Source organism: Giraffa tippelskirchi, chromosome 3 (assembly GCF_054371585.1).
Source record: "Giraffa tippelskirchi isolate mGirTip1 chromosome 3, T2T-mGirTip1v1.2.pri, whole genome shotgun sequence".
Classification (NCBI taxonomy): domain Eukaryota; kingdom Metazoa; phylum Chordata; class Mammalia; order Artiodactyla; family Giraffidae; genus Giraffa; species Giraffa tippelskirchi.
Window position 1 is genome coordinate 151,265,481 of NC_137277.1, and position 25,725 is coordinate 151,291,205.

At 37.5% G+C, this 25,725-nt stretch overlaps 1 protein-coding gene across 13 annotated transcripts in view; it reads left to right on the forward strand.

Annotated features, from left to right (window-relative positions):
* The window catches only part of PARD3B (par-3 family cell polarity regulator beta), a 1,110,743-nt gene that overhangs the window by 119,424 nt on the left and 965,594 nt on the right, over positions 1-25,725 (forward strand). Inside the window, exon 1 of one of the 13 annotated variants that reach the window (XM_081577747.1) lies at positions 9,541-9,695. The exons of the other annotated variants lie outside the window; for them this stretch is intronic. The gene's annotated coding sequence lies outside the window, so the exon portion shown is untranslated. Of the gene's footprint in view, positions 1-9,540; positions 9,696-25,725 lie in introns of those variants that run through there. 13 annotated transcript variants of the gene reach the window in all.

Here is a 25,725-nt window from a genome sequence, read left to right on the forward strand (position 1 = left end):
TATTGAGGAATGCAGATTTTCCTGTTTGACACGATTGGGAATGCATTATATAAAAGTACTTACCTTGAAAGGATATTTTTATTTCCACACTTAAAAATTGATTCTGGTTTTTAAGAAACTTTCTGTACAAGTGCATATTGGCTCTGCTGAAATCCTTCTGAAGAACTTAAGGCAGATAGCTCCTGAGAACTTAGACTCAGCCAAGCTGATTTCTTTGGCTACGTTTCCTGATAGTAATTTTCTGTAAGATACGTGAATGTGGGAGGGCAGAAGCAATAGGAATGTGTCTCCCATGCTCCTTAGTGAGTACATACAGGATTACTTGAAATGAGGCCCTCCCAGAACTAATCAGTATCTTCCTGTTCTCTTCCTTTTACCTTATTCTTCATCATGTTTATTGGGCATTAGTTTAAAAGCCTCAGGCTTAATAGGAACTTTGGTATATGTAAATATTTGATGTACATATTTGCTGGGTTGAGTTTTAGCAAACCCATTGCTCTCCTGAGGAAGACTACAGAGAAAATGTGCGTACCAATTAAGAAATGTTAGGAATTTGGGGGAGTGGTGCCTCAGAGCCCTGCACTGTGTTAATCGTGTTTATGGCTATTATTATCTTGGTATTTTTTGACTTTGCTCTTTAATCTAGCCTTTTAAAATTCCTTAGAAAGTACAAAATGTCCCCACTCTTGGATCTTAAAAATGATTTTTAAAAACACAATATATTGTATATATAAAATTTTTAAGAGGTGTAGGGGCTTGAAGAATATGTTGTGTAGGCTGTGACTATGGACCTTATGAAGGGTGGAGACCTGCCTGGAAAGCCCCACCCTACAGCTGTTTGGCTCCTGTTAGGTCTGGAAGGGCTCTGCCAAAGGAATAAGGATTTTCTTCCTGGCATGGTTCTTCTGTGCCATCTGGTTCAGGGCTGTGGCCTTATACCCAGTGGCAGATTTTCTTATTTTGAAAGGAAGGGCCACATTCCTCAGCCAGTGAATGAAAAATTCCAACCATTCCAATTATCTATGCCTATGACTCCCTCTATTTTACACAGATCATTGACTTCCAACTCACTAGTCCAAGACTTAGGAAAACTGTGCTATGATCTTGACTCTGCCACTGGCCAGTGTTTTGAATTCAGGGAGTATGTGCCACTCATCTGGGCCTCAGTCTTCTCATCTGCAAAATGAAGTAATTTGCTTGTCTGTCTTTCGTGAAACAGTCTATCTCTAGCTAGTAACCTTATGTGTGTACTCATACTAAGGCTGTATTGCAAAGAAGTGGAAATTACTGGGATAAATGAGGTTTAGCTTTGATGGAGAGGACTCTTGAGAGTCCCTTGGACAGCAATGAGATCAAACCAGTCAATCTTAAAGGAAATCGACCCTGAATATTCATTGGAAGGACAGGTGCTGAAGCTGAAGCTCCAATAATTTGGCTACCTGATGTGAAGAGCCGACTCACTGGAAAAGACCCTGATGCTGGGAAAGATTGAAGACAGAAGGAGCAGAGGGTGACGGAGGATGAGATGGTTGGATGATATCACCAATTCAAAGGTTATGAACTTTGACAAACTCCGGGAGGTGGTGAGGGACAGAGAGACCTGGAGTGCTACAGTCTGTGGGGTTGTAAGAGTCAGACACAACTTGGCAACTGAACAACAACAACAACAAAGCATTGATTTTGATGGGCATGTTTCTCTCTTTCCTTCTTCCCTCCTCCCTCCCTCTCTTCCTTCCTTCCTTCCTTGTTGATTTACAATATTGTGTTAGTCCCACTGTATAGCAAGGTGAATCAGTTATACATACACATGTATCCACTCTTTTTTAGACTCTTTTCCCGTATAGGTCACTGCAGAGTATTTAGTAGAGTTTCCTGTGCTATACAGTAGGTCCTTATTAGTTATTTGTTTCATATATAATAATGTGTATGTGTCAGTCCCAAACTGCCAGTTCATCCCTCCTCTCTCCTTATCCCCCTGGTAACCATAAGATTATTTTCTACATCTGTTTCTGTTTTGTAAATAAGTTTATTTGTACCATTTTAAAAAATTCCACATATAAACAATATATCTGTTTTTCTGTCTGACTTATCTCATTCAATATGACAGTTTCTAGGTCCATTCATGTTCCTGCAAATGACATTATTTCATTCTTTTCTATGGTTATGTAGTATTCTATTGAATAGATGTACCACATCTTTATCCATTTCTCTGTTGATGGACAGGTTGCTTTCATGTCCCAGCAATTGTAAATAAGTGCTGCAGTGTACGTTGGGGTGCATGTATCTTTTTAAATTATGGTTACCTCTGGGTATATATACCCCTTCGAAGGAAAGTTATGACCAACCTAGACAGCATATTAAAAAGCAGAGACATTACTTTGTCAACAAAGATCTGTCTAGTCAAGGCTATGTTTTTCCAGTGGTCATGTATGGATGTGAGAGTTGGACTATAAAGAAAGCTGAGTGCAGAAGAATTTATGCTTTTAACTGTGGTGTTGGAGAAGACTCTTGAGAGTCCCTTGGACTTCAAGGAGATCCAACTAGTCCATCCTAAAGGAGATCAGTCCTGGGTGTTCATTGGAAGGACTGATGTTGAAGCTGAAACTCCAATACTTTGGCCACGTGATGTGAAGAGCTGACTCATTGGAAAAGACCCTGATGCTGGGAAAGATTGAGGGCAGGAGGAGAAGGGGACGACAGAGGATGAGATGGTTGGATGGTGTCACCGACTCAATGGACATGAATTTAGATAAACTCTGGGAGTTGGTGATGGACAGGGAGGCCTGGTGTGCTGCGATTCATGGGGTCACAAAGAGTTGGACATGACTGAGTGACTGAACTGAACTGGGTATATAGATAGACATATTTCTTACCAAGCTTTAGAGTTGAAAATCTGTGTGTAGTCTATAGCTAGCCTTCTTTATATGTGTCCATTGATCCAATCAGCTGTCGATCATATTTACTATTGAAAAAAAATACATATCAGTTTCACAAGGGCTTTCTTTGTGCCTCAGCTGGTAAAGAATCCGCCTGCAATGTGGGATACCTGAGTTCGATCCCTGGGTTGGGAATATTCCCTGGAGAAGGGAAAGGCTACCCACTCCAGTATTCTGGCCTGAAGAATTCCATGGACTGTATAGTCCGTGGGGTGGTAAAGAGTCAGACATGAGTGAGCGACTTTCACATGCATATCATTGGACACTTGCAATTCACACCCATGTTGTTCAAAGGTCCACCATATACATTTAACTTTCCTCCATATCTTGTCATTGCTTAATACCTTTTTAGTGCTGAATAGTATTCTGTTGTCTGATGTACTTGTCCATTTACCTACTGAAGGGTGTCTTGGTGGCTTCCAAGTTTTGGCACTTATAAATTAAGCTGCTGTAAACATCTATGTACAGGTTTTCATATGTTTTAAGCTCATTCAGGTTAATACCAAGGAGCATGATTGCTGGGTTAGATAATAAAAGTATGTTTAATTTGGTAAGAAATCACCAAGCTATCTTTGCATTGCATGATGCATTGCATCAGCAATGAATGAGTGTGTTCTTTGCTCTACATCATCATCTGGATTTGGCATTGTCAGTGTCCTGGATTTGGGCCATTCTCATAGGTATGTCGGAGAAGGCAATGGCACCCCACTCCAGTACTCTTGCCTGGAAAATCCCATGGATGGAGGAGCCTCATAGGCTACAGTCCATGGGGTCGCTAAGAGTCGGACGACTGAGTGACTTCACTTTCACTTTTCCCTGTCATGCACTGGAGAAGGAAATGGCAACCCACTCCAGTATTCTTGCCTGGAGAATCCCAGGGACAGTGGAGCCTGGTGGGCTGCCGTCTATAGGGTTGCACAGAGTCGGACACGACTGACGCGACTTAGCAGCAGCAGCAGCATAGGTATGTAATACTATTTTGTTTCAATTTGCATTTTCCTGATATATGATATAGTGCATCTTTTCATATTCTTTTTGGCCATATGTGTATCTTCTTTGGTGAGGTATCTGTTATGGTCTTTAACCCAATTTTTTTTTTTTTTTTTTATAAATTTATTTATTTTAGTTGGGGGCTAATTACTTTACAATATTGTAATAGTTTTTGCCATACATTGACATGAATCAGCCATGGGTTTACATGTGTTCCCCTTCCCGGACCCCCCACCCACCTCCCTCCCCATCCCATCCTTCTGGATCATCCCATTGCCCTGGCCCTGAGCCCTTGTCACATGCATCGAACATGGAATGGTGCTCTGTTTCATATATGACAATACACATGTCTCAATGCCATTCTCCCAGAACGTCCCACCCTCACCTTCTCCCTCAGAGTCCATAAAATTGTTCCATGCATCTGTGTCTCTTATTCTGTCTCGCATATAGGGTTATCATTACCATCTTTCAAATTCCATATATATGCATTAGTATACTGTATTGTTGTTTTTCTTTCTGGCTTACTTCACTCTGTATAATGGGCTCCAGTTTCATCCATCTCAGTAGAACCGATTCAAATGTATTTTTTTTAATGGCTGAGTAATATTCCATTGTGTATATGTACCACAGCTTCCTTATCCATTCGTCTGCTGATGGACATCTAGGTTGCTTCCATGTCCTGGCTATTGTAAACAGTGCTGCGATGAACATTGGGGTACACGCGTCTCTTTCAATTCTGGTTTCCTCGGTGTATATGCCCAGCAGTGGGATTGCTGGGTCATATGGCAGTTCTAGTCCCAGTTTTTTAAGGAATCTCCACACTGTTCTCCATAGTGGCTGTACTAGTTTGCATTCCCACCAACAGTGTAAGAGGGTTCCCTTTTCTCCACACCCTCTCCAGCATTTATTGCTTGTAGACTTTTTAACCCAATTTTTTTTTAAATCTCGTTTATGTTACCTTACTGTTGAATTTGAGTTCTTTGTGTATTTTGCATAATTCCTTTATCAGATGTATCTTCTACAGCTATTTTCTCCCAATCTATGACTTGTCTTCTGCTCAAAAAAAGACGATGCCAAGAGAACTGGAAATTTTCTAATTCTGATGAGTTTATTGATTATTTTTCTTGTGACTCTTACCTAGGTGTTGTATTTAAAAAATCATCAACATACCCAAGGTCATCTAGTTTTTCTCCTCTGTGTTATCTTACAGGAATTTTGTAGTTTTGTATCTTACATTTAGGTCTGTGGTCTACTGAATGTTTGTAAAGAGTAAAAGGTCTGCCTGGATTATTATTATTATTATTTTTTGCATGTGGGTATCCAGCTGTTCTACTTTTTACATGCAGATGACTGTTTATTTGTTCACTCCCTCAGTTGCATCTGACTCTTTGCCACCCCATTGACTGCAGCAAGTCAGGCTTCCCTGTCCATCACCATCTCCCAGAGCTTGCTCAAACTCATGTCTGTTGAGTCAGTGATGCCATCCAACCATCTCATCCTCTGTCACTCCCTTCTCCTCCTGCCCTCAATCTTTCACAGCATCAGGGTCTTTTCTGAGTCAATTCTTTGCATCAGGTAGCCAAAGTATTGCAGCTTCAGCTTCTGCATCAGTCCTTCCAATGAATATTCAGGGTTGATTTCCTTTAGGATGAACTGGTTGATCTCCTTGCTGTCCAAGGGACTCTCAAGAGTCTTCTTCAGCACCACAATTTGAAAGCATCAATTCTTCAGCACTCAGACTTCTTTATGGTTCATCTCTTACATCTGTACATAACTACTGGAAAAACCATAACTTTGACTACATGGGCCTTTCTCAGCAAAGTGATATCTCTGCTTTTTCATATGCTGTCTAGGTTTGTCATAGTTTTTCTTCCAAGGAGCAAGCATCTTTTAATTTCATAGCTGCAGTCACTGTCCACAGTGATTTTGGAGCCCAAGAAAATAAAATCTGTCACTATTTCCATTTTTTCCCCATCTGTTTGCCATGAAGTGATGGCACCAGATGCCATGATCTTAGTTTTTTGAATGTTGAGTTTTATGCCAGCTTTTTCACTCTCGTCTTTCATCTTCATCAAGAGGCTCTTTAGTCCCTCTTCACTTTCTGCCATTAGGGTGGTGGTATCTGCATATCAGAGGTTATTGATATTTCTCCTGGCAATCTTGATTCCAGCTTGAGCTTCATCCAGCCCAGCATGATGTACTCTGCATATAAGTTGAATAAGCATGGTGATAATATACAGCCTTGATGTACTCCTTTCCCAATTGCTGGTCTAACTGTTACCTCTTGACCTGCATTTCCTAGCATCATTTATTGAAAAAACTGTCTTTGCTCCATTTCATTGCCATTGTTCCTTTGTCCAAGATCAGTTCACTGTATTTATGTGGATCTATTTTCTCTATTCTACACCATTGATCTGTTTTTCTGTTCTTTTGTCCATACCATACTATCTAATGTCAGTCCTCTAACTTCATTCTTCTCTTTCAGTATTATGTTAACTATTCTGGGTATTTTGCCTCCCTGATAGCTCAGTTGGTAAAGAATCCGCCTGCAATGCAGGAGACCCTGGTTTGATTCCTGGGTCAGGAAGATCCACTGGAGAAGGGATAGTCTACCCTACCCACTCCAGTATTCTTGGGCTTCCCTTGTGTCTCAGCTAGTATAGAATCAGCCTGTAATGTGGAGACCTGGGTTCAATCTGTGGGTTGGGAAGATCCCCTGCAGAAGGGAAAGCCTACCCACTCCAGTATTCTGGCCTAGAGATTTCCATGGACTCCATAGTCCATGGGGTCACAAAGAGTCAGATACGACTGAGCGAATTTCATTTTCACACTTTCACAGATAAACTTTAAAATCAGTTTGTCAATATCTCAAAAATAACTTGCTGGAATTTTGATTGGTATAGATTGCATCTTATCTGTAGATCAATTTGTCAAGAACCAAAATCTTGACAATATTGAGACAGCTTATCTATGAACAAGGAGTATCTCTGCTTCTATCCTCTGACAAAGATTGTGGAGAAATCTAGCATTCTACTCATACTAAATCATACAAGTGGAATCAAAATGTCTTAGCTTTTTTAGCTAGACAAAAATTCATAAGTTTTTAAAAGTATATATATTATGTTAATGTTATACATCCTATATATCTATCTATACAAAGAATTTTCTACTATGCTTGATTAAGGCTTGAGAAAGAACATCAAAAAAAGGATGGAGAAATTGGAAAAGAAACTAATGATATAGAACTGAATATGAAATACAAAAAGTGAAACTAGATAAAAGTAAAGTTGTTTTTAAACATAGCTGCTCATTAAAAACACATCTGAAGCTTTGGAGGAAAAAAAGCAAAAAAAAAATAGATATGCAACAAACAACAAAGGTCTACTGTATAGCACAGGGAACTATAGTCAATACCTTATAATAAGCTATAATAGAAAATAATCTGAAAAATGATATGTGTATATGTATAACTGAGTCACCTTGCTGTGCCCCTAAAACATTGTAAGTCAACTATACTTCAGTAAATTGTGGAGAATTTGTATAATTTCTTCCTTAAATGCTTGGTAAAATTAACCAGTGAAACTATCTGAGCCTGGTGCTTTCTGTTTTGGAAGGTTATTAACTATTGATTTAACTTATGTAATAGATATTAGGCCTATTCAGATTATCTTTTCTTGTATGTTTGGTTTGACAGATTGTCTTCCAAGGAATTGCTCCATTTCATCTAGGTTATCAGATTTGTGAGTGTAGAGCTGTTTATCCATAATGTCCATGGGAGCTGTAGTGATGTCCCCTTTTATTTCTGGTATTCATCATTTGAGTCCTCTTTTTTCTTAGCGAGCATGGCTAGAGAGTTCTCAATTTCCTTTTTAAGGAGCCTGCTTGGTTTTATAGATTTTTACCCTATTGATTTCTTATTGTCAACTTTATTGATTTCTACTCTAGTTTTTTCGTCTGCTTACTTTGGATTTAATTTGCTATTGATTTTAACAAATAAAATTTATTTTTCTTTCTTCTTTTGTAATATATGTATTCAAGTCCATAAATTTTCCTGCAAATGCTGCTTCTGAGGCATTCCATAAATTTTTTCTATACTTCTCCAAGTATTTCCTGTTTTCCTTAACTCCAAATATTACCTCTGTACATTTGATTTACAGACATGTATGTCTTAGTCCTGACCACTTGACCCTTCTTCTGAGTTCCATTCTCATGTTAATCTGCCTATTAGATGTCTTAACCTGGATCACCCAGATTCATCTTAAATTCAACACATGTTGTTTTTTTCACTTTCTTTGCTTTTTTCATTTTCTTCTCCTTCATCCATGTTTTCATCTTTGTTCTAAATCTTATAATGGACTCACATATAGTCTTGAATTTTAGTGGCTTTTTTTTTTTTTTTTTTTGGTCAGCCCCTGGGGAATCACAAATAACAAAAAATCATTGCTTTTGTAGTAGAAAAAGCATATTCCCTTTATATTCCTACTGTGTCTTATGCTGTGCCTTTTATGTTTTGCAGTTTGTCTTTTAGTATGTGGAAGACTTATAAACATTTCAGAGAACTATAATAAAAAGTATGATTAATGAGGTAGTTATAAGGAGTCAAAATTTTGATTATTCTTGTATAGGAAAAAAGATTTGATGATAAACCTCCAAGTTCATTATGGAAGGAGGTATAAATAAATAAGAAACCTTTTCCAAGTCTATGACATGTTATTCACTATGGAGGCAATCTTACCCTGATGCAAAAGGACCAAATAAACAGAATAGAGGAGAGGAAATTTGGTTAGAAATACTTTTCCATTGGTAAATGTGGCTCTGAAGGTTAAATAGGCAGGCTGATGTAATCAGCTGGTGACATCTGATTGATTTTAATTAGTTGGCATCTGTTCTGAATGGTTAATTCTATGTGCAATCCTAAATTTTCTCTGTATTTTATATCTTTGTTGTGTCTTGAACTATTTAAAAGCTAATGCTCCTTCTTGGGTAAAAGTCTCTGGAATGTCAGGCCAAAAGTTGAATGTGACTTGACATTTCATGAAGGCTGGTCTTCTAAGTTAAGACTGAAGATACACCTTTCAGTTGTTTCATTATCCTAATTTACAACCCCTTTCATTCCTAACATATATAGGTCTTCAAATACACTGATTTTTATTTCTGTTTAATTTGGAATAATTGTTAGAGCTATTAAAACTTAAAAAAGACACTGTGCTATACTTGACCCCTGTGATAGGTAAAACAATGGGCTCCTAAAGATGTCTTCTTCCTAGTCTTCAGAACCTGTGTATATGCTATTTGCCAAATGACAATTGAGGTAGCATATAGAATTAAGATTGCTTACCTTTTAAGATGGGCTTCCCTGGTGGCTCAGGTAGTAAAGAATCTGTCTGCAATGTGGGAGACCTGGGTTCTATCCCTGGGTTAGGAAGATCCCCTGAAGAAGGAAATGACAACCCACTACAGTATTCTTGCCTGGAGGATCCCATGACAGAGAGCCTGGTGGGATACAGTCTATGGGGTCACAGAGTTGGACACAACTCAGTGACTGACACAAACAAATAAGCAAACCTTTTAAGATAGGGAGACTATCCTGGAGGCCCAGTGTAGTCACAAAGGTCCTTTTATGTGGAACAAAAAATGCAGAATAGGTAGTCAGACTGGACTGGTCATTCCTGGCTTTGCAGAAGGTAGGAGGCTTTCTGCCAAAGAATGTGGGAAGAGTCTAGAAGCTAGCAAGAGCCACAGGAAAGGATTCTTACCTAGAGTTTTCAGGTAAGAATTTGACTCTGCTGACACTTTGATTTTAGCCCAGTGAGATGTGCATCAGAGATCAGACCTGAAGAACTGTAAGATAAATTTGCTGTTTTAAGCCATTGAGTTTGTGGAAATTTGTTGTAGGCATAATAGGGAAATAATAGTAGCCTTCTTTATTGCTGTTTAGTTATGTGAAGGGCTTACTTTGCATATTCTGCATACCAGGCATTTATAATTTTCCTAGAAAAATTAGCCTTTTAAAAACTTTGTCATCAAAGGTAATTGTGCTCATTCTCATATTTCCTACCTGTACAAAATTGGACATGATTTGCTTTGCTATTGAATGCGACTATATCCACTTACATGTTTGTGGCCATATAAATTTATAGTACGATATATATAATATGTATATATACCATATAGAAAGAATAAAAATCATATTTGGGATAAATTATTATATACTGTTATTGAGGTCAACTTTTATAGCTTGCATATATCAAAGTAACCCAACATAATTTTGGGCAAAGGGTAGACTGTACGAAGGAGAATGTATTTGAACATTCTTGTTTGAATGGCTTAGAGGTTATGGCAAAGGCGCTGTAAGGAATGACGAATAGTCATTTCCTATTTGATTTGTCAGGGAACGTAATTTCCTTGGTTGCCATAAATGTCAATATAGTCTTTTAGCTTTCAATTTTTGGAATCAAATTACAGACAAAGTATGGTTGTCATTATGGAAGAGAATGTAAATGTTTTCAACTTTGATAATGTGAAAGTAAAGGTAAAACTGACAAAAATGGAAATTGAAAAGGCAGAAGGAGAGGGAGTAAGAGTAAGAATTATGATGTCATCTTTTATTCTGAGGAGTGAAGAGATCCTGTTTTTAGATGATGGAATTGAAAATAGAAATTTGTTACTCATTAAAGGCAAAAGTAACCAGTAGAGGAAATAAGCATATTTGAATAACTACATTATGAGAGAGAAGGATGGGGAAATTTGAGGGACCCTAAATATACTCAGTTGCCATCAATGATATCAGAAAGTCAAAAAGTTGAGACTGTTAAAATGCTTATTCTTTAGAGAAGAGATTGCATTCAAATAGACTGAAACAGATGTCTAGAAGAACTGGAGAACCCAATTGGGCTATCCTGTGTACCAAAAATTTTTAAAATCAAAGTGATTCTTACACATGGCTTATAGTGGGAGTTGGTAAATTTTTCTGTTTTTGCAAGGGCCAGGTAGTAAATATGTTAGCCTTTGAAAGCTGTATGATCTCAGTTGGAGCTCTGCAACTCTGCTGTTAACCCTGTGAACGTAGCACACACAGCACTTACACAAATGAGCCTGGCTATGTCCCACCAAACATTCATTTACAAAAATAGGTGACAGGTATGTCTGGCCAGGTGCCTGTCATTTACCAGTCTCTACTTTAGAGTCAAATAGCGTTGTTGTTGCTCTTCAGTCACTAAGTCATACCCGACTCTTTGCGGCCCAATGAACTTCAGCTTGCCAGGCTTCCCTGTTCTTCATTATCTCCCGGAGTTTGCTCATACTCATGTTCATTGAGTCTATGATGCTGTCCAACCATCTCATCCTCTGTCACCCCCTTCTCCTGCTGCTCTCAGTCTTTCCCAACATCGGGGTCTTTTCCAGTGAGTCAGCTCTTTGCATCAGGGGGCCAAGGTATTGAGCTTCACCATCAGTCCTTCCAATGAATATTCAGGGTTTGATTTCTTTTAGGATTGACTGGTTTGATCTCCTTGCTGTCCAGGGAACTCTCAAGAAAAGGCCCTTAATGAAAAGCAGTGGTCTGTTGACATCTGCCCAGCCATACTGTTTCCAAGAAGCAACCACGCTAAATGCCTTCGCTGCCCTTTTTGGGTATTTATCTCAATAATGCTAAGTTTACGTATCAGGGGATTGCAGTGTACTTTTGTTTCTAAATATGAATTTACTGCTGTCTTTTCGTAAATCAATTTTAGACATTATCTATTTAAATCCCATTCAGGTAGTTGAAAAATTATAACTTTCTCATAGGTTCTTCATGTTTTCTCCCCTTTCATCTTCCAAAATTGTTGTTGGACTTTTGTGTTACATTTATATGCAATATTTTTACCACCGTGACCATGTAGATATTGTTCACTTGAGCCAGTTACAGTGGTTGCTTCCTGTCTTACCCCAATTTCTTATTTTCTTGGAGTTAATGTATTTTATTTGCTTAGTTGTCTTTGAATCTCATACTTTCTTTTTTCTCCTTCTAACAGTTGTATAAAGTTTTTGTTAGAACCATTTTTTATGGAGTTAAAACTGTCATAACCTCTGGATTCTGGGATTATTTGTTTATCTTCACTCCTGGATCCCTTTGTTGTGTTGGTTCAGTTGGGGGTGGCTGCTCTCCGAACTCCAGCGTGACCATCTTTTTAATCGCTGTCACTATGTTTTTGGGAATCCTCTTCCCATCTCTTCTGTATCATGTTCTCTATTTCCTGGGTCCTCATTTTGGTGGCACCCTTTGCTCTAATAGCCTATGAGGAGTGGTTGGGGGGGAGGTTGTAAGGATAGCTGCTAACTTTGTGGGTGGGGTTGGATGGGGTAGTACTGTTGGAATGCATAGCATGCATTACTCAGCCCCATTTGCAGTCTGTAGCCGTTTATGTTCAGCCCTTCTCTGTGCCTGGTGTCTTGGCATCTGAACCCTACTCTGGTTGTTCAGTGGCACCAGAGTTTATATTTATTGCCTCTTAACAGAGGAGGTGTTGAGGGCACTTGGGTGTTTGTTGTTGTTTTTCAGTCGCCCAGTCGTGTCCAGCTCTTTGCGACCTTATGGACTGTAGCATTCCAGGCCTCTCTGTCCCTCACCATCTCTGGAAGTTTGCCCAAGTTCATGGCCATTGCATTGGTGATGCCATTCATCCATCTCATCCTCTGATACCCTATTCTTCCACCCTCAATCTTTCCCAGCATCAGGGACTTTCCCAATGAGTCAACTGTTGGCATCAGATGACCAAAATACTGGAGTTTCAACTTCAGCATCAGTCCTTCCAACAAGTGTTTAGGTTGATTTCCCTTAAAATTGACTAGTTTGATCCCCTTGCTGTCCAACACGTAGATGTTTAACCATTGTTTAAAAACGTTTTCAGACCATTTTTATTCACCATTTTCAGTCCTTACCTCCTTTGAATTTTCATGGACCCTGGTGGCTCCAGACTGTGTCCCAAGTGGACTGATTTGTTTTTCATGTGAGCTGCCCCCATCTAAAGGCACTTGGGTTTGACCTTCCTTTCCCGAGAAGTCATTATTTCTTTATACAACTGTTTTCTATCTTTTATATTGTGCTTTGAACTGCAGATTCTTTATTGGCTTCATGAAACAGTTTATTGTACTGTTTTTAAAATTTTCTTATTTGAGGTTGATTTCTAGGGAAGATGGGATGGGATTAGATTTACCCATTATAACCATAGGTATGTGTCAGCTAACAATTTCCTTTCAATTAAAATATTTCTTTATCTGCAATGTTAAAAAAATAAGGATTGAATTTTTTTCTCCGGCAAAGTATAGACATAGTTGTCTCAGCATTTGTATTTATTATATTGTAATAATAGGTATGTCTAAGTGAATGAGTGCATGCATGTTCAGTTGCTTCAGTCATGTCTGACTTTTTGCAACCCCATGGATGGCAGCCCGCCAGGCTCCTCTGTCCATAGAGATTCTCCAGGCAAGAATACTGGAGAGGTTGCCATGCCTCCTCCAGGGGATCTTCCTGACCCAGGGATCGAATCCACATCTCTTATGTCTCCTGCATTGGCAGGCATGTTCTTTACCACTAGTACCACCTCGGAAGCCTAAGTGAATATATATATATACATATCAATTTATATACATATATATATATATATGAATGTATAAAATTGATACTGTGATATAACTCTCAGAAAACGTTCCCCTAACATTTAATTTTTCTGTCATTCTTGCCATCTTTTTTTATAAGGTGAATGCTGAGTCCACCTTGTTTCTTGGTGTTATTTGCCTGCTCTTCCTAGTTGGCATTTCTTCTTGGGGCTTTACCCGCCACTATTTTATAACCTGATAATATAACAATGGTATAATGATACCATAATTTTAGACAAAGCTAGGTAGTTTTTATTGTTGCTGACTACATTCTCATGAAATATTGGTAAGGTATTAAGAACAAAGGAAGTCGATCCCTATTTATTAGCAGATTGACTTCTGAAAATGTTTAATAAATTGCTAATTGTTTTTAGAGTTTGGCCTGCATGTTCCTATGTAAATAATATTTAAGTGGAGGTTGTTCTTGTCTGTAGAAGAGGCCTACTTTTCATATGTTAGTATTTTTGTTAATGTCAACGAACTGTCACTTAATTATGATGCCCTAAGACACTGGGTATCAGGGGGAGATGGCCAGTAGATACAGGATTTCTCAGACTATGGTGGACAACCAGATTTGTTTCCTTTGTCTATAGCATATTGATGCTTTGATAAAATACAAAATCATGTGCTTGAATATTGCAGCAATAAAAAAAAAAGAGGTAAAAATTTTTAAAATGCTTCCTCTCAATTTCTGTCCTAACTTTGTTGCATAAAAAAGAGCTCATGGACCACATCTCATGGACCACATTGGTCTATAGACTACATTTGCTCAGAAGAATCAAGAAAACTGGGAAAAATACTTCTTTCTGGCCAGTTTTGGCTTATGAAAAACTTGCCTAGCATTTTGAATCTTCTATTTGTGAAACTTTTGCTTGATTTGACTTCATTTTCAAATGAGATTCTTTTTCAAGCCCAGGGGTGTCTCTTTGCCTCCTAAACTCCCAGCTTTGGAGAATTACACAGGGCAGTAATGAATAACAGTCACTGATTTTTTTGTACATCTGTTTTAATGAGAAAACTGTGCCAGATGCTGGGATTATAGTAGTATGTAAGTTAGAGATGACCCTGCCTTTTGAAGAATTTAAGAGTATGATGCTAAGAAAGAAAATACTTGTAGGTTGATATGCCATTGTATATACGTGTTTGTGAATATGCAATGAACTCACATTCCAGTGAGAGTTGAGGGTATTTCCTTTTTATGTAAGTGGTACAGAGTTTGGATTTCAACCTAGTCTTAGTGACTTGAAACCTTGCACATTTCCCAGGGAATAGCTTCATTTGAGGGGTGAGTGTAGGGTTGATTATGTGGCCCACACACAGTCACACCTGGTATGCCTTCCTACCTCAGCATTTTGGAAGGGAACATCCCAGATGCAAATAGAATAGGGGTCCCTTCCTTCACCTCTCTGGAAATATTTTCATTTGAAAGAAAAAGTAGTCTTACACACGTTTAATGAGGACATAAAGGGAGTAGAATTGTAATTAATGTTGTTGAGTTAGAGTAAAATTTTGCTTGGTATATGGAAAGGCTTTCTTGGGCAGGGCAGACAGGTGGTCACTACCATTTGGTATCTTCTCAGTTCTGTGATGCTTTGTTGACCTGATGAGGAGTTTTCTGGCTCCTATAAGAATCCCCTTTCTGAGCTTAACTTCTTTTTACAAAGGACTGCGATAGACTTACCAGTAGCTCAGCTGGTAAAAATCGCCTGCAAAGCGGGAGACCTGGGTTCGATCCCTGGGTTGGGAAGATGCCCTGGAGAAGTGAAAGTTTACCCATTCCAGTATTCTGGCCTAGAGAATTCCATGAACTGTATAGGCCATGGGGTCACAAAGAGTCTGAACGACTTTCGTTTTCAAGGGCAAAACCATTTGTTGGGAGACCTGATTCCTTTCTCCAAACTGCCCCTGACTTGTCTCCTCAAATCTTTGCTCAAATAGCACTGTTCCAGTAAGACATGAGCTGACCACCTATTCAAAAATATAAGCCCTATCTATGGACTTCCTAATCCTCCTCATCCTACTCTGTTCTTCTCTCCTATACCTCTTAATCACTTCTAAGATTCCATTTAATTTACTTACATATTATGTTTTTAAATACTGTCTTCTCTCTTCAGTGAATATAAGCTTTACTCTTCCAAAGATGCAGAGTTTTTCTCCTATAATTTGTTAACAGATGCTGTGTAAATGATTGCTTTTGACATACAGTCCAGAGTGTTTCTACTCAGGCTGCCATTGGCGTTATCAAAAGATCTAGGTCCCATGATTAAACCCCAGGTGGCACTAGTGGTAAAGAACCTGCCTGCCAATGCAGGAGATGCAAGAGATGTTCATTCAACCCCTGTGTTTGGAAGAGTCCCTGGAGAAGGAAGTGGCAACTCTCTCCAGTATTCTTGCCTGGAGAATCCCATGGATGGAGGAGCCTGGTGGGCTACAGTCCATAGGGGTTGCAGAGAGTTGGAAACAATTGAAGTGACTGAGCACTTGGTCTAAATGAAATTATTCTCTTATCAACAGGAAGTCTTTGTATCCTCTTTCTTTTTACTCCTGTTTCTCCTAGCCTTTATTCCTAAGACAGATTCACAGTAGATACCATAAATAGGTACCATAAATAGGTATTGTGGATATGGAGATGAAGGAGATTAGTGAGGTTTCTGTAACATGGAGCTTATTTTGTTCTAGTTGGAGGAGGGGTTGTTGTTGCTTTAGTCTCTAAGTCCTGCCCTACCTCTTTGGGACCCAAGGACTGTAGCCCACCAGCTGCCTCTGTCCATGGGATTTCCCAGGCAAGAATACTGGAGTGAGTTGTTATTTCCTTCTCCAGGGAATCTTTCCAACCCAGGGATCGAACCCACATCTCCTGCATTGGCAGGTGGATTCTTTACCACTGAGCCACCAGGGAAGCCCAGTTGGAGGAGACCAAGTAATAAAAATTAAAAAATAATGAGATAAACTGTTTGTGCCTCATATTGGCAGTGGGGCAGAGAATCAGTGCTAGACTGATATTCAAGAAGGTTATTTATGAGTATGGGATCCTTCAACTTAGCTTTTCTTACTTCCTTTCTATGTTTAGCTGTGTTTGTGATCCATCTGCGGCATTCTGGAGGAATGACCCTGTTGGAGAAACAAAGCTAACAGTAGTGAGCAGTAGTGATCCAATTCTTTTGAAAATCAGAGACAAGATAATTCTGCACCGCTCCTATTACTGCCATGCTGAAAAAAAAAATTAAAAGTGGTTGGGATTAAAGTTGATGAGGTCTTTGTGTTTATCTTAGAGTTAACTTATTTTTAAAAACACTGCCACAAGTACCTCTTCTAATGTAAATTAAAATTCTTTTTCTCTATGTCTTAATTTCTTCAATGATGGGACATAAAACTTTGTGTTAAAGAGCTAGAGGATATGGTGGTTACCTGTAGAATTCTTTAAACTTGTCATTCATTCATATATGTCAAGATGTACACACAGTTGGCAGTATCTGTCAGTGTTATTCTTTGGAGTTATTGTAAAAGATGCCAGCATCATAGCAGCAAAGAAAGTTTGGATTTAATTGGTTGTGTTAAGTAAAGCTTGAATTGTATGAATTTGCATTCTCAAATTCTTATTAAAATTCATTTTGTAGAAGAATACTTTTTAGGGTTTTAAATAGCAACTGAACAACAGTGAATACATTCTGTAAAAAATTACGGCTTGTCCTTCTTTTTGGAGAACTGGCCACTTCCATTCTTTGGCTGTGGCTTTGCATTCCTGTGGACCACACAAGTTTCTAATACCTTGGCATACAGGTCTTTGGACTATAAAATTTCATTTGAAAACAACTAATGGAAAACAGGATTTGGAAAAAAAATAGCTGTTTAAAGTTATTTTGAATCATTGCATTTCAGTGTTATTGAATTATAATGGTTTAACGTTTTAAGTCTTTCATACTGGCAATCTTTCAAAATAGATATTTCAATTAAAGGTGTAGTTTTTGTTAATTTCAGACTTAAAATTTGATTTTCATGAGAAAACTTTTTGTTTTATGATTACACTGTACTTAATCCTGAAGATTTATATCAGGCATATGCTATTATGCATTCAACACACTCTTAGATTCATAGGAAGGGCTTCCCAGATGGAGCTAGTGGTAAAGGACCTGCCTGCCAATGCAGGAGATGTAATAGATCTGAGTTTGATCCCTGGGTCGGGAAGCTCCCCGGGAGGAGGGCATGGCAACCCGCTCCAGTATTCTTGCCTGGAGAATTCGCATGGACAGAGGAGCCTGGAGGGCTACAGACCAAGGGGTCTCAAAGAGTCAGACATGACTGAAGCGACTTAGCACGCATTCACAAATTTATAGGAAAAGGAAATTTCCATATTCTTTTAAAGAGAGTGTGCTGTGATGATGTAGGCAGAAGATTTGGAAGTAATTAAAACTTGTCTTCTATTTAAAAAAGAATCTAGATATCTGAAGCATTTTTCCTCATGAGTTTAGGTTAATCTCAAGGTGAAAAATGAGCCTTTAAAGTCCTTTATATAAAGAAAACTGCTGAAATTATGGTTATTTCCCAAAACTGAATGAAAAATGACATGAAGTGATTAACATTTTATTGATTCATGAACTAGCAAATGAAGTTTATGCCTTCATGTTTAAATATTTTTTTTCTGCTTGCAAAGAAGAATGAGTAATATTATCAATACTTGGATTATAAAATAAAATTGAAAATTTCTGTTGGAATTGTGCTCTTGTATTGAGACTGATTTCTTAAGGATTGTATATCACAAACCAACAAGTACCTTCCTTGCAGCTTGATCTTTGTGTATCAAAATCCATTGATGATCAACTTCCTTGTATTAAATAGTGTGATAGTTTAGTTGGCCCTTCCAAATCTGCAAGTGTTTCATCAGACTGTAATATACAATTCTCCATTTTTTTTTTCTCATGTACCAAAACAATTCTTTTACTTTGGTGATGGAAGCCCATTTCCTTAAATTTGTTTATAAATTAGTGAAGTTTTAGTTGCACAGCAAGACACTAGAATAACTGATGCATTGGAATATTCAAGGTGTTTGGTTCATGGACTTTCTGCTTGGAGATTGCACAGTCACCATGAAATTATACCGAATTGCTGAAAGCATTCTTATGATATAGCAGAAATTTCTTTCAAGGAGCTTCTCTAGATGTATATTTCAGAGTCTTAAAGGCCTTTGAGTTTCTAGAAGCTGTAGGTTTGAGAGATAGTGTTTTCAGGATCACACAATTTCTCTTTCTTATCCTATAGCTTCCTTAAGATATCTAGCCTTTGCTTGACTCTTTATGGGAATGGAGAACTTACTATTTCGTCATACTCTACTCGAAATTTTAATAAGAATTTGAGAATGCATATTCATGCAACTCAAGCTTTATTTGATACAACCAATTACATCCAGAATTTCTTGCTGCTGTGATGCTGACATCTTTTACAATAACTCCAAAGATTAGCTTTGATGGATACTATCAATTGTATGTGCATCTTTATGTATATGAATGAATGAAAAAGATTTAAAGCATTCTACAAGTAACCATGATAACCTGTAGCTCTTTACTCTAGCACTCTACTCTTAGATAGCTCTTTGTAGAAGATCTTATGCTGAGCTTTAATCTACATCTCCGTTGTTTATGTAACTTTTCTGGAGCAGTACAGAACAAGTCAAACCTTTCTTGTATGTAACAGCCTTTTAATTTGAGAGTCTCAGAAGGTCGTTTAGATTTCATAAATTCACTTTGTAAAAGCTCAACCAAAGAAAAAGAGGGGGATAAGAAGTTGAGTAATGCGTGAGCATTACTTGCATGAGCAACGAGCACATATCCCAGAGGATCCATGAAATGAGAGAGCTGCTATCTCTGTTTCATCTCCCATGTGCTTATGTTAGTGAGTCTATCTCTGGTCTGAGTGCAACTCTAAATACTCAAGATAAGCATTCTCACAGATCATGGTCTCCAACATAATCCAAATACTTGGGTGCTTAACTGAAAAGACAATAATATACTTTAGCCCTGGATAAAAAAAATAAGTAGCGTTAGTCTTATTGAAAGGAGATAGGCTTGTCTCCAACATGATATCTCCCTGAAAGATTTTCAAGGATAGTTTTAGCCATAAGAGACTTTTTTCCTTATTGAATATCTTTGAGAGCTCAGTGCCTTATAAACTGTGGTTCTACTGTGTTTCAGATAGTGAAATTTTCCCTTTGTTTAAGCAAACTTAAATTATGTGTTATGATAAGGGGGCTGGCTGTCTTACCTTCATGACCTATGTAGGTACTCTCCAGTTTGCTAATAATTATCTCAAGAAATTTTGAAAAATTTCTCTAAATATTGGGGGACCACTTTAGTGTAGGATGAGTTTATTACCTACTCTGTTCTGGACATAGAACCTGTATTATCACAGCCTGAGATGGAGGTAACATTTTTTCAGAGACTTGTCACACTGTTGGCTCACTGAAGCTCATGGTCCACTTAACCCCCTCTGTAGGTCTTAGAAGTTTTTAGTAACTGGTGGTCATTGAGTTGCCTGTTCTGTTGGTGGGATAACCTGGCTTCCCCATCTTTTGGGAATCCTGAATTTCTTTTACGTGCCTGAGGATTTGTTCTTCAACTTCTAAGGAAACTTGTTCTAAACAGCTTGTTAGTGATCTGCATTTGTTTATCTGTAGAGATGTCTTGTGCGAAGGAAACCAGTAGGTATTTCAGTTTGAAAAAATCAGTTTTTTTTTTTTATTAGTTTATTTATCTATTTTTTAACTTTACAATATTGTATTTGTTTTGCCATACATTGACATGAATCCACCATGGGTGTACAAAAAGTTCCTTCCATTTTTATGTGAAGTTTTAAAAGTATATCACACAGAAACGTGTACAAATAATTACAGCCAGCATATGCATCAGGAAATAGAATATTGCCCCAGAAGCCCCTTTGTGTATCTTTCACTCACTGTCCTTCCCCTCTCCAGAGGTAACCAATCTTCTGACTTCAGTGTCAATTAATACTGCCTGTTTTTGAGCTTATTATACATGGAATTATATAGTATGTACTTTCTTTGGTATTGGTCTCTTTGTTTCAACGTGGTGTTGTAAGATCCACTTATATAGTTTTATAAAATTTGAGTTTAGTCTTGTTGACATTTAGTATTCCATTGCATGGACATGGTATTTGTACATTCTATTGGTGATAGATATTTGGATTATTTCCAGATTTTTAGGTATTAGGAATAATCCTGCTATGAATGCTCTACTACAAGTCTTTCGGTAATTTAGCATATCAATATTCATTTCTTCTGGATGTATATACCTGCAAGTGGAATAGCTAAACTATATGAATGTTTATATTCAGTTTTTTTGCCACGTTTATATTCAGATACTGCCAGTATTTTCCAAAACAGTTGTATAAATTTATACTCACATCGTCAGTATCTGAGAATCATGATTGTCCCAGATCCTCACAATCCTATCCCTAACCTTGTTAATTTGAGCAAGATCAAAATCTTTACACTTTTGAATCTTTCAATTCATAAAATGCCTCTTTAAATTTTATCATAGAAGATTTATACATTTTTGTTAGACTTATTTCTAAGTATATGATTTTGTGATGCCATTATAATTGTTACCATTAAAAAAAAATTGTTTTTTCTTGCCTTGTGTAGTTATAGGTTTACCTTGTTCACTAAAAAGTTATTGTGAACTGGTGGTGAGTAGTCTCATTTGCTTGTGTTGCATCCATTTGTGGTGATTATATAATTTTTATCCTCATTCTTCCTTATTCATTTGGTGAATAGCCTTGGTTGATTTTTGAATTTTAAACCACTTTTGCATTACTGGAATAAATCCCACTTGGTGATTATGTGTCATCCTTTATATACATCACTGAATTTGATTTACTATTGCTTTATTCATTTAAGAGTTACAGATATGTATCCATATGCAAATTTTTATAATTTTCTTGTAATGTCCTTGTAAAGTGTTGGTATCAATGTTATGCTGTCCGTATAAAATGAGATTGGAAAAATTTCTTTTCTAGTTTTCAGGAGTATTTTGTAAGATTGACACTATTTCTTCTTTAAACTTTAGGGACATTTTCTGTGAAGTAATCTGAGCCTGGCATTTTTTCTCTATAAAAAAGCTTTAAAATAACAGATTAAATTTTTAAATTGATTTCTAATGTACAGTTTCTATTTTTTCTTGAAGTATACTTGATTTACAATATTGTGTTAATTTAACATGTGCAGCACACTGATTCAGTTATACAGATACTTTTCAGATTCTTTCCCATTATAGGTTATTACAGGGCTTCCCCGGTGGCGCTAACAGTAACGAACCTGCCTGCCAATGCAGGAGACTAAAGAGACACGGGTTGGATCCCTGGATCAGGAAGATCCCCTGGACGAGGGCATGGCAACCCACTCCAGTATTCTTGCCTGGAGAATCCCATGGGCAGAGGAGCCTGGCAGGCTACAGTTGATAAGGTCGCAAAGTGTCAGACATGACTGAAGCAACTGAACACACATCCATAGGTTATTACAAGATATTGAGTATAGTTCCTTGTGCTATACAGTAAATTCTTGTTTATCTGTTTTATATATAAATGGTGTATATCTGTTTATCCCATAATCCTAATTTAACCATCCCCTCTCGCTTTTCTCTTTGGTAATCACAAGTTTTCCATGTCTGTGAGTCTATTTCTGCTTTGTAAGTAAGTTCATTTGTGTTATCTGTTAGATTCCACATGTAAGTGATGTCTGTTATATGTTGTATTTCTCTGTCTGACTTACTTCACTTGGTATGATAATCTCTAGGTCCATCCATTATTGCTGCATGTGGCAATATTTCGTTTTTTATGGCTGAGTAGTATTCCATTGTATATGTATACCATGTCTTTTTTTTAATACATTCATCTGTCAATGGATATTTAGGTTGCTTCCATGTCTTGTCTATTGTACATATTGCTGCTGTGAATATTGGGGTACATGGTCTTTTTGAATTAGAGATTTTGTCTTTTATGAATATATGCTCAGGAGAAGGATTGCTGGATCATATGGTAACTCTGTTTTTAGTTTTTGAAGGAGCCTCCTTACTGTTGTCCATGTATATTTTCTTTTTATTGTCTGTATTGGCAAGTTGTACTTTTCAAAGAATTTGTTCAGTTTAAACAAATTTGTTCTAAAAATTTGTTCAATTTTATAAATTGTCAGTTTTGGAGGTCTAAAAGATTTTACAACATCTTCTTTATCTATGAAATCTACGAGTATTGCTTTTCTCTTTCCTTAATATGGAAATTCATGTTTTCTCTTTTGTACTTATCAGGCTTGCTAAGTATTAATTTTATCAAGCTTTTTATATAGCCAACTTTGATTTATATTTGTTAACTCATTGATTATTTTTCTCTTTATTTCCTTCCTTCTGTCTTTGCTGTTCTTTTCTACCTTCTTGACTTTTTGTTGTTGTTCAGTCACAAAGTTGTGCCCGACTCTGTGACACCATGGACTGCAGCATGCCAGTCTACTCTATCCTCCACTGTCTCCTGGAGTTTTCTCAAATTCATGTTCATTGATACTATCTAACCATCTCATTCTCTGCCACTCCCCTTCTTCTTTTGCCTTCAATCTTTCCCATTATCAGAGTCTTTTCTAGTGAGTCAGCTCTTTGCATCAGATGGCCAAAGTATTGGAGTCTCAGCTTCAACATCAGTCCTTCCAATAAATACTCAGGGTTGATTTCCTTTAGGATTGACTAATTTGATCTCCTTGCAGTCCAAAGAACTCTCAAGAGTCTTCTCCAGCACCACAATTCAAAAGCATGAATTCTTTGGTGCTCAGCTGTCTTTATGGGTCCAATTCTCATATCCATATATGAATACTAGAAAAATGATAGCTTTGACTATAAGGACCTTTGTCAGGAAAGTGATGTCTCTGCTTTTTAATAGGCCGTCTAGGTTTGTCATAGCTTTAGCTTTTCTTTTAGGTTTAACTTTTGCTAATATTCGCAGTAAAGGCCATAATTGTTTCATTGGGCACTGCTTTAGCTGCACCCTATATTTTTGTTATTTTAATAATTTTTAAGTTAAACTGTTTTCTAAGTCCATTTGTTTTTTAATCTGTTTTATTCAGAACTTTATTTCTTAATTTCCAAATAGCCAGGTCTTTTCTAGATCTTTTGTTATTGATTCCACTGTGATTGGAGGGCAAATTCTGAATAATTCCAGACTTTTGAAATTTGTTATTCCAGGTATACTTGTAAAGAATGTGTTTTCTAATCTTTTAGGGGTACAGTGTTTTGTATATATGTGATATAAATAAGATCACTTGGTTAATAGTGTTCAGATTTATATTTTACTGACCTTTTTGTTTCCTATTAAAAGTCTCCCACTGATTGTGATTTTGTGTGCATGTATGTGTGTGTTTATTATCTATTTTGGCAATGTATGTGTTGAAATTATATTTGGTACATATAAATTTAACAGTTTTCTTCCAATTGAATTGATCCTTAAATCATTATGAAACATCCCTTTTTACCTGTAGTAATGTGACTTAGTCTTGTTTATCTGATGTTAGTATGGCTATATCAAGTTTCTGTTGGTAGGGTCATAGATTTTTAAAACTGGAAGTGAATTTACAGATCAGTTGATTCATCTTCACTTTATATATAAATTATGTGTTAATTGTAATTCTGTTATTGAATTCACCAGGTATTATTACTTGCAACCCAGTCTAAAAACCCTTGGTTCCATCCTAGTTCTCCTGGTTTCTTTGGAAATGTACTTGACCAAAGTGGCATCAGCTCACATTCTTTTCCTGATTAGTTTTTTCTCAAGTTTGTGCTTGATTTATCTTGGTAACATGGAGTTCTGTTCTGAATTCAGGGCCAGCTTATAAGCTCTGTGTCAGTGTTACCCTTTCTGTCTTGAAAAAGTGAAAGTGAAAGTCACTCAATCATGTCTGACTCTGCGACCCCATGGACTATACAGTCTATGGGATTCTCTAGGCCAGAACACTGGAGTGGGTAGCCTTTCCCTTCTCCAGGGGATCTTCCCAACCCAGGGATTGAACCCAGGTCTCCCGCATTGCACGTGGATTCTTTACCAATTGAGCTATCGGGAAAGCCCCCTTTCTGTCTTAATTCTTCTCTTTCAGGTATCAGTGCTGCTCTGCTAGCTTTTGCTCAGGTTATCATTTCTGGGAATTCTTCCTCCCTACACTGTCTTTGATTGGTTACTCAGAGACTCCTGCTCTCTGCCTGTCCTAAATAGTCTTCATCCCTGCTCTGTCCGCTCTGTTTCCTGGGTACATCTGATTCTCTTTTGGTCTGGGGTAGAATGGAGAGTAACCCCAGAGGATTATGAAAGAAGTAGTTAGTTAAAATGTGAATGCACATAAAACTTTGTAACTTTCTATCCAACTTGTGATACCTCAAGCTCCCTTTCTGTTCTTTATTCCATTGCTTCCCAAACCTTTAATTTCATGATCATGAGCAGTTATGCTCTGAAGCTTCTCTCACTTGTGAAACACTGGACACACAAAGACTTTGGGGTCTTCCGTTATTGCCCACTGTGTCCTCTATTCTTTGACCTTCACGTGGTACCCTGTGCAGAGGCCAGGGAGCCTCCTGGTTCACTGATGAGGCCCAGAGTAATGACAGCTTGCTTAGATCCATTTACTTAGTACATAGAAATGGGTCTGATTCCCTTCTAAGGTAATTGTGCTTTTTGTTAAGTTCTTTACTCTAAAGTATTTTCTATGTTTAAAAAATGCACCTTGTCTCTGCTGTCTTATTAGCATTTGACCTTCAGTAAGTAAGTTCACCTACTGGTGCCTTGCTTTCCTCATTTGTAAAATGGATTGTTAGGTATGATGACTATTTTGTTAACTATGTTGAAAGATAAGCAGTTTAACCATATAAAACACGTGGGCCCATCACTGGCCTATTGTTGGCACTAAAACAAATGATCTGCTGTTGATGATGAAGATAATGATAAAAATGGTGAAATCTCATTTTGTGGATACATTCCACCAGATTCATGAAGTTAAATTCTACAAGGAAAATTCTAATTTTCCATTAACTTCCATTAAAGTAGTATTCCATTTCTTGTGTTTCAGTGGCTAAGATTTTTCTTCTGAAAATATGAAGCCACAAAGAACCTAGTTATGTTATTGAGC